The 9,137-nt window shown below is 36.9% G+C and overlaps 1 long non-coding RNA gene across 1 annotated transcript in view; it reads right to left on the bottom strand.

Moving 5' to 3' along the window:
- Positions 1-4,081: 4,081 nt before the first annotated feature.
- The window catches only part of LOC122906506, a 49,806-nt gene continuing 44,750 nt past the window's right edge, over positions 4,082-9,137 (bottom strand). Inside the window, exons 2-4 of the long non-coding RNA XR_006384552.1 lie at positions 7,268-7,423; positions 4,955-4,991; positions 4,082-4,527 (exon numbers count right to left, since the gene is read on the bottom strand). This is a non-coding gene — a long non-coding RNA (uncharacterized LOC122906506). The remainder of the gene's footprint in view (positions 4,528-4,954; positions 4,992-7,267; positions 7,424-9,137) is intronic.

Below are 9,137 nucleotides of genomic sequence, written 5' to 3'. Positions count from 1 at the left end.
ACCTTCATATCACTACCTTATATCTTGTCATTCCAGTTAAAGAAAGGTAGCCTGTTAGTACCCTCATTTATGCAGCCCAATTTACAATGAAAACCCTGTATTTACTTAGAATTTGGAAACTTGGAAAGTCAATGACATTTCTGGACTGATTAGGTTTAATGAATTTAATTTCACTCCCTCCTTTTTTGTCAACAGATAGAATAATGCCAAAATGCATGGAATGATATGTGTTTATGCAGATAGCATATGGACTCTGAGAAACAAACTGAGGGTTTTGGAGGGGAGGGGGGGTGAGGGGTTGGGCCAGTCTGGTGGTGGGTATTAAGGAGGGCACGTGTTGCATGGAGCACTGGGTGTGGTACATAAACAACGAATTTTGGAACACTGAAAAAAAGTAAAATTAAATTGAATTTTTAAAAATACATAATTAACATAAAATATTAAAACCAAATATGTACACATATATTTACACAGTCCTATATTTTCGAGTGTGTGTGCAGAATCTAAAGGAATTTTTCATCCCAAGGTGATGGTGGAGAAAGCTTACTTTTCATTAAATCTCATTAACTGAGATATCAGGAGATAGTCAACAACGTAGAAAAGGCTCTCAGCAAATACAGTGGAACAAACTGATGTATTCATAATAAATATTTGGGAAAATAAATAGCTAAAGCTTAAGAGTATCATACACAACTAATGAATCATTGAACACTACACCAAAAACTAATGATGTACTATATTTGGCTAACTGAAAATAATAAAAATAAATAAAATTTTTTAAAAAGTGTATGTCTTCATTACCTAACTTGTTCTGTCTAAAAGCCTGTGCTTCTGCATGAACATTTCTATTTGCCGAAGTTCCCTTGAGAAAAGCCCCAGATTTACTACCAGTGAGCTAAACCTAGAAAGATTCTCATCTGGCCCACCTTTAGCACCCACTCCACTTCTATTGCATAATATATAAATAACTCAGGGAGGGAAAATGTTTAGACAAAATAAATAATTTGGAAATCCTAGCTGCCCATGTGCTTACCCTGAGAGTGCATTAATGAAATTAACTTGTGCTCCAGGGAACCTTCCAGGTCGCTGGTTTATGAGCATCAGAAACTGCTCTCCTGAAAGGCTAGTTGGATGAGGTTAGGTGTGAATCAAGAGAAGAGGTTTTCTCGGCAAGCAACATACTAGAAAAGGAAGCAGAATTTTGTGGATAACATTTTATAAATATTCATTAAAAGATCTATTAGTTTGGACACCCATGTACAGAAAATACTAAATAAATAAATAAATAAATGCAAATTTCTCTTATCCGAGCTGATTTCTTTAACACATCTATAGGAAATAAATAATAAAAGTTTCCTCAGCCTGGATATATGTAGGTATAAGTCTGGACATGTCTATTATAGAAAAATTAAAATGTGATTTTGGAATATGCAAATTAATAAAGAATTTTTAACCATTAGAATTATCTAGTGATACAATTTTTTTTAAAGATTTTATTTATTTATTTGCCAGAGACAGAGGGAGAGAGAGCTAGCGAGCACAGGCAGACAAAGAGGCAAGCAGAGGCAGAGGGAGAAGCAGGCTCCCTGCCGAGCAAGGAGCCCGATGTGGGACTCGATCCCAGCACCCTGGGATCATGACCTGAGCCAAAGGCAGCTGCTTAACCAACTGAGCCACCCAGGCGTCCCCATAATTTTATATGAGATAAGCATCATGGCATCCATCAGGCATGTAGAGGTTATGCTTCCCTGTTTTTGATTTAGTAAACTTTAGAGATCTTTTAATAGATCTGTTAGATGTTGAAACCATGAGCTATTTAATTAGAGTTATTACTTCCTTGTAAGTTTGCGCAAAATGGACTGTATTTGGCATAATGTTTTTGTGTTCTGTAATAACAATCTTAATCAATTCTCTTTTAGTGTAAAAGGATACTTTCATTTCCATTTATTTTCCCTTTAATCACATGTTTATTTCATGAAACATGTAATCTGCAGAGGATTACTATTTGTCAGGTATGTCCCGCATACCCTCCATAAACACATCAATGGTATCAGTTACCATGGGTTTCATGTCCACATTTTAGAAGATACATATAAATCATAAGTTCATGATTTATATAAATACAGAGAGATTTAGCAGGCTGTGATATATTTATATAGAAAATACAGTTGTTTCCCTGTGACAAAGAGAACTATGTAGAAGTAAGGAGAGAAAATAATCTGGAACCAAAATTCACATAAGAATGATGTAAGGAGTTGAGAAAAACTAATAAAATTAAAATGATAAGAGAGTTTGTAGGTAGTGATATAAGTCCTTGAAATGATCATAGTTCTGTTATTTTCTGTAGGTAGTGTTTTTTCCCTGTAATCTTCTTTGAGGGTTGGGCTAAAATATACATATATAACTGAATATTGCTTATTTCCTAATCATTTGTTGTATGATTAATTGTCACATTTCAAAATGCTAAGTGTGAGGACGTAAAGAGACATTTTCTCAGGAGAAAAGAATGAAATGAATTTTGTGTTTTTCTTGTCAAATTTCCATCATGTTTTAAAATTTTTTTCAGTTCATTAAAACCTCAAACTCTAGTCCAAGTGATAATAAACCATTTTGATAGCATGTATCCTTTCATTTGATACATATTTTACTCCAGAAAACAAATACAACTAGATTCTTTTTTTTTTTCTATAAAAAAAGATCGGAGCTTGTCTAAATTAAATGTAAGCCCCAACCTAGGAAAAGAAGTGAAATCTTCCTCAGTCATACCTGGAACTTGGTAATTTGGAAAGACATACTGCCTTTCATATGTGGCTTCTAAAATGTGGACATGAAACCAATGGTAACTGATACCACTGATATGGTGTTTACTGAGTGTATGGAGGATACACGTGACAAATAGTATCTCTAATCAGTATCTCACAGTAGCTGTGTTTTACTCACAAGGTAACAGAATCTTAGTAATTAGCCTTTTGCATCAAATCACCTGGTTTCTGAACATATTTAACCTAAGAAACATTGAAGGTATTATTATACTTTTCATCTTCTCCAAGACCATCAATTATACCTACCGTGCATCTCCTCAGCAGATATCCACCTTGTGATATCAATACTCTGCAGAGAAACCAGTAAGATGGGCATTGGATGACTTTGCCACCAGTTAGCTATGTGAACTGTGACAATTAACTTCTCCCAGCTTTGGTTTTCTCACAAAACATCAGGATAGCAACAAGATAGCTAGAGGGTTAGTCCAAATCCGAAAGTTTCCTTACCAGTTTAAATACTTTTCTGGACAGAAATTTCTTCTGTAGGAAGAACTAAGGCTCTCACCATCACACTGACAGAGTTTTTGCTTTAAAAAGAGAAAGTCCATACTGGGTGGCCGCTATGATTGAACACTAAGCAGTAAAACATTCACTTTAGGGGATCTGTGTCCTTTGCTTTCTCTCTCCTTCAATACTATATCCATCAAACAAGAAAAAGTATGTGATTATTGATTAAGGGAGAAAACCAAGTACCCTAGATTACCGTTTTATTTTTAGGGGGGAGAGGGCTATGTGCATTAAAATGATCCAGCTTTTAAGAAAACATTTCAAAAAGTCAATAACCCAGTATGAATTTAACTTGAACCAGCTATTTTTCTTCTTATGCTTTCTATTTTTATAAGAAATTTTAAAAAATGAAATTCATTCTATCACTTGGGCTATTCTTCTTTATATGCTATTCTGTGTTCCGATCTGTGTGGGTATGTTTCCCCATAATCCAACTGATAAAGCCTTGAAGGGTTTTCAAACATTTTGTCTGTTTAAGATACTGACTCAGTGTCTGGCTAACAGGCTAGTTTCTGAAACAAAAACAGAATGAAAAAAAGTTGTCTTATCCCCAACTCAGGAATATTCTTCCGGTCCTAAGTTTAGAGCCCTTGACTTTAACCTAGCTGTGCTTTTTGTCTGATCAGGAGGGGCTATTTATTAGGAGTTATACAAAATAAACATGGAAAGTTCACCGTAAAATATGACAACCACTTTAAATAATGTTGACTTAATTAAACTTTTAACTTTATTTATATATTTTATGGCTTTAGTGTGAGCTCTTCTCGGATGTTTACTTCAGTGGAAAATCCATCATGTGAGGACTTTGAGAGGAATTAATCCCCCTACCCCTGGCACAGAACTCAGCTTCAACAATTCAGATCTAAATATTTAGTGATGGATGATACATGTTTATGGAACCAAGGGCAGCGTGACATTTAAATGTGAGCTGCAGTTTCCATCTTGAACATATGGTTGAAAAGACACTAGAAGCTGCAGTTATGCCAACCAACGGAAGTCAAGTTTCTTGATGCTTGTCTTTTTGTCCCCTTTCACCCATTCCATCTGTTTCTGTGGTCTCTTTAACCAAACTTTTCTTACAAATCAACTTTCAGAAAAGAAGTTCCGCTGACTCTCATGCATTTGGTAGTGCATCCCATGGTTAAACTAATAGCCTTGCTGGGTGTCAGCCAAAGGTTACGGGCCTCTCAAAATATTCCTGGAAAAAAAAAGTTTATCACCAAACTGAAGTTTCTCATTAGTAACCCTGTGGTGTCTAATCTGTGAAATTACATGATTAACTCCTTTGCAGAGTCAGCTTCGGTTGAGGTTCACAATCCCACAGGAAGTTATTAAAAGTATCACCAAGATAATTCCCTAGCTTTGTACTTGGCCCCTGGGGTAGAGGAAATAGATCATTAGATGAATACTTTATAATGAAGTCATAGATCACTCACAATTATTAAATGACTGTCAAGGAAGATTATTATTTTAAAAGTTGAGGACAATGTGATTTGAAAAACAAATAAAAACCATGAAAGAATTTCTTACTTCCTTTGTTTTGGAAAAGAAATGGGAAACATGAGTGTTTTCTCCCCCATGCTTTTTGATATTTTAATATCTTTTTTCAAATATAGATATCTTACCTTGTGCTTCTTCTCCCCTGAAGTTGTTTAAATGTCCCTTCAATGAAAGAGATAGTTATTGTAAGTAAAAAGTGCAAAACAAAATATGTTTGAAAACTGAATGGAGAAGTACCTCGTGAATATGTCTAAATAATGTGAGACCTTTTCCTCTAGTAGAAGACACACGGCCATGGACAGGATTTGTAGCCCCCTGGAGGTTTATAGAGGTCGTTTTAGTCATTCATTTCATTCACAGAATAATCTTTATTAGTCAGGACACTTTGGAGTATGGTAAAGAATAGAAGACAAAAATACCAATCTTATAAAGGAAAACAATCCCAGGTAGCTCCCATCATTATTCCCAAGCCACTACACATTGCAGCTGTTCTTGATATTTTCAGTTGGATATTTAGCTTTGGAGCTCTGCTCTAGATTCTGAATATTCTTCTGGTTCAGACAGAAATATTTCATATGTCCTTTTCATTTTGCTTTCCAAAATACTTACTGTAAATTTTTTATTAAAAAAAATACTAATTAACAAATTACATGGTTTCTTTTAAACCAATCCCTGACCAGGTTGGGTTTTATAATAAAGAGCCCCATTGGTTATTCAAGCAAACCACTTAGATGCCTGAGTTTAATTACTTTAGCACTTGACACTTAAAATTGCCAAATGGACTCAGTAGAAAATGCCTATGCCATGTGGAAAAGTCCTCATACCCATAATGGCAAACCTTTCATAAATTTCTAAATGTCAAATTCAACTAATGAAGCAAAGCATGACATTGGTAAAAGAGAGATTCCTTCTGATTTGTTTTTCTGTTTAGTTTACTTACATTCTCTATGATTTTCTGGTCCTAACCAGAAAAGGAGAAAAAATTGTCCTAAAATTTTACTAAAAGGAAATGTATAACAGTTGAAAAAGAAATGCAGGCTTTCTGCTCACACATTGAATAGTTACCAACTTCTAAAATATAGACTATTATTTCAAGACAAGAGATTATACCAATCCATAGTCTTTTCTCTCCCATTCGAAGTCAATAGAAGCAGGACCTGCAGCATAGGATCCCATAGGTAGAGAGATATTGAAGATTGGCACAGAGGGAAATAATTGCATTTAGAGATGCCCTATGATGCTTTCATAGTTCTTTTAGACAGGAGCCTAGTGGGAACTGTAAACACATATAGTTGCCACACGAACACCATTTAAGGGGAGCAATAAGAAATGCGACTCTGGTGATTCTTGTAATAAGTTTTGTTCACTCTTGTCAGGGGTGTTAGCAAGTGTGGACAGCCTTCGGCACAATGCTGTCAATCTGTGCTTTCACAGAGCCCGCTCTGTGATTCCAAGGGAGATTATATGGTGTGATCTGAGAACCCGGGAAGGGTTCTTACCCAAAATGTCTGCCTCCATAGTAAGCCATTGCTGGGAATTCCATTCATATCATTAATATACAAAAATGGGAAAATGCACATTCATGTTCAAGGGTAGAAAAAAATGTATAGTCATAATCATAGCCATCCATGAGTTCATATGTACAACTAATTGGTTACATAAGTCACCCAGAAACATCTAACCCTATCTTTCATACAACATATATTGTTCATTTGCTGTATGCCATGCACTATGCTAAACTTTTCTACATTAAAACATTTAATGAGCACAATGTGTTAATAAGGTGGGAACCATCATCTCCCCAGATGAGAAAACTGGAGCAAAGAACTGTGAAGTATTTTTCCCTGTGTCACACAGCTGAGAGATGATGAACCCAAGATTAAAACCCAGATGATCTTGGCCCAGGGGTAGAATCATAGTGTGCATTGCCTCTGTGTGAGATCCAGGATGAGGTCCAGAAGAGACAGGTTTGGAGGACATATAAGAAGTAGGGAGCACTAAACTGTCATCTGAAACTGATAATACACTGTATGTTAATTAATTAACACTTTTTAAAAGGTCAGTTTACCTGCTATATCATTTTTCCATGTCTACCCTTATTGTGCTTTCGAGAGGAATTCTATCATAGCCATCAGTCCATTACAAGGGAATTTACGTTTTAACAGATGAAAACAAAATACAGAAAAATAAGTCACAATATTAGAAAATGCAAGAGGTAAATAAACACAAAGACAGTGGAATACTTTGGGGATTCTGGGGGGTTAGAACGAGAATCTAATGAGCTGATGGATGCACAGCTAGATGGTAAGGTATGGCCAGCCCCATCTAGACAGAGGTTAAGCAGTCTTTCCAAAGTCACACAGAGAATTAGTTGCAAAGATAAAGCTAGGAGTTAAGTGTCTTCTAATCTTTCATACCCATAAAAGACTCCCACCTACCTCCTGTTTTATCTTCTAAGGAAAGTATCCAATACTTCTTCTGTATATCTGAACTCTGATGCTTTCTGCTGCTCAAGAAATGCACCAGGATTCTGTCTGAGCTCTAGTTGCATGACGTCTGTCATTGGAGGAATGGCATCAGCATAATCCCCATTGCTGTGTGAATAAAGTAGTTATTGTCAAACACCCAGGTTTACCCAATTTTAGCACTAAGGCTTGGGGAAAGGAGCAAGCTAGCGGTAGGTCACACTTCAAGACTTCTTAACATCTTTCTTAAGGCAACTTGCTACATGCATTCACCAAATCAAGCACACATACACACGAATTATTGAAATTTATGAATGAAAGATATGTGGTGCTTTTTTGGACCTGCTATGGACATCAAAGTTTTTTAAATGGTCTAATTAGTCTTATTAAATGCTAATTTTCATGAACTTAGAAGTCAGACCTACCTAAGTTTGAATCCTCCATCTCTCGTTTCCTAGCTGCGTAAACTTGTAAAGCTAACCAAACTTCAAATAGAACCATTGTGAAATGGGGCAAAAATGGGCTTTGGAGCTGAGACCTTATTTGGATTTTTTTTTTTTAACTTTTCTTTTTTTTTTTTTTCCAAAGATTCACTTCATTCATTTGACAGACAGAGATCACAAGTAGGCAGAGAGGCAGGCAGAGAGAGAGGAGGAAGCAGGCTCCCTGCTGAGCAGAGAGCCCGATGCGGGGCTTGACCCCAGGACACCGGGATCATGACCTGAGCTGAAGGCAGAGGCTTTAACCCACTGAGCCACCCAGGCGCCCCCTTATTTTGGATTCTTCTTCCATCATTTATTAGCTACATATTCTTGGACACATCTCTTAACTTCTCTGAGCTCCTGTAAAACAAGGTTTTGCAAAGTCACCCACCATTAAGTTCTAGTCGAAACTTTGGGTCTGGATGTTTTACACAGCCCTCCATTGATAAGATACAGCGTGATCACCAAACTCAGATGCAAATAGCACATAGATTCCAAACTAACTTGTGATTTCTTGCTTCATACTCCTTTTTATGCTCACTTGCCTCGCCCATCTACAGACTCATGAACACATGTTCCTCTCTTGCCCAGCAATACCTTCCCATCTAGGTGTACATCTGTCAGCCGATTGAATTCTCCTTCTAACCCCCAGAATCTCACCTCACTAATGCCATCGTCAGATATGAGCTTTTTCAGTGGCTCAGCCCTGGTTTGTTTCTGTTCTTTCTTTCCAAACTCTACTATCAATTTAAATTTCCTTCAGTCTCCATGCTCATGGCACTTTCAAAACTCTTGCCTTGGAGTGCTCTGATTTTAAGTGCATTCATAACTACTCTGCTAAACCATTTCATCCACCTTCAGCATGTGAGACACTCTTTCATGTGGAATCTTGACATCACCCCCTTTGACCATATAGTAGCCTCTTTACATCCATCAGCCCCCTTGAATTCACTATCACCAATCAACACTTGTTTAAATTCCTTAAGTTTTCCTGTGCCCCAGTTCATGTTGACCAATCTGAGTCCTATAGCCTTGTGACACAATCTGTCATTCACACCTGTCAATCTCAAACCTCAGATAAGTCCTGTTTTTCTGTCCATTTTACAACCAGTCTCTTTCATGAAAAGAGATGAGGTCATTCACAAAGAAAGAAACAGTCCCCTTCTTCAAGTCAGAGTTTCTCTGGGGCTCCAAGAACCTTGCCTTCCCTTTTTCCCCCTTTGCCAGAGAAGGAGTTCTGCCCTCTTTCTCAAGCCCATCTCTCTCCACCTATAAACTTCAGATGTAACTCTCCCCATTCACAACCTTGCTAAATAATTTGTTTATTTTCATCAAACTCTCGGACTTACTGGCCTCTTTCT

This window comes from Neovison vison, chromosome 1, assembly GCF_020171115.1.
Source record: "Neovison vison isolate M4711 chromosome 1, ASM_NN_V1, whole genome shotgun sequence".
In the NCBI taxonomy this organism is placed as follows: domain Eukaryota; kingdom Metazoa; phylum Chordata; class Mammalia; order Carnivora; family Mustelidae; genus Neogale; species Neogale vison.
This window is presented reverse-complemented; position numbering and strand designations above follow the sequence as displayed.